Raw genomic sequence first — 447 nt, 5'->3', positions numbered from 1 at the left:
CCACATCTTCTTTATCCATTCATCTGTTCATTGCAGCTCTATTTACAATAGGCAGGACATGGAAGCAACCTAAGTGTCCATCAACAGATGAATGGATAAAGAAGATGTGGCACATATATACAATGGAATATTACTCAGCCATAAAAAGAAATGAAACTGAGTTATTTGTAATGAGGTGGATAGACCTGGAGTCTGTCATACAGAGTGAAGTAAGTCAAAAGGAGAAAAACAAATACCGTATGCTAACACATATATATGGAATCTAAGAAAAAAAATGTCATGAAGAGCCTCGGGGTAGGATGGGAAAAAACACAGACCTACTAGATTATGGACTCGAGGATATGGGGAGGGGGAAGGGTAAGCTGTGACGAAGTGAGAGAGTGGCATGGACATATATACACTACCAAACATAGGGTGGATAGCTAGTGGGAAGCAGCCGCATGGCAC

Source organism: Physeter macrocephalus, chromosome 21 (assembly GCF_002837175.3).
Source record: "Physeter macrocephalus isolate SW-GA chromosome 21, ASM283717v5, whole genome shotgun sequence".
Classification (NCBI taxonomy): domain Eukaryota; kingdom Metazoa; phylum Chordata; class Mammalia; order Artiodactyla; family Physeteridae; genus Physeter; species Physeter macrocephalus.
This window is presented reverse-complemented; position numbering follows the sequence as displayed.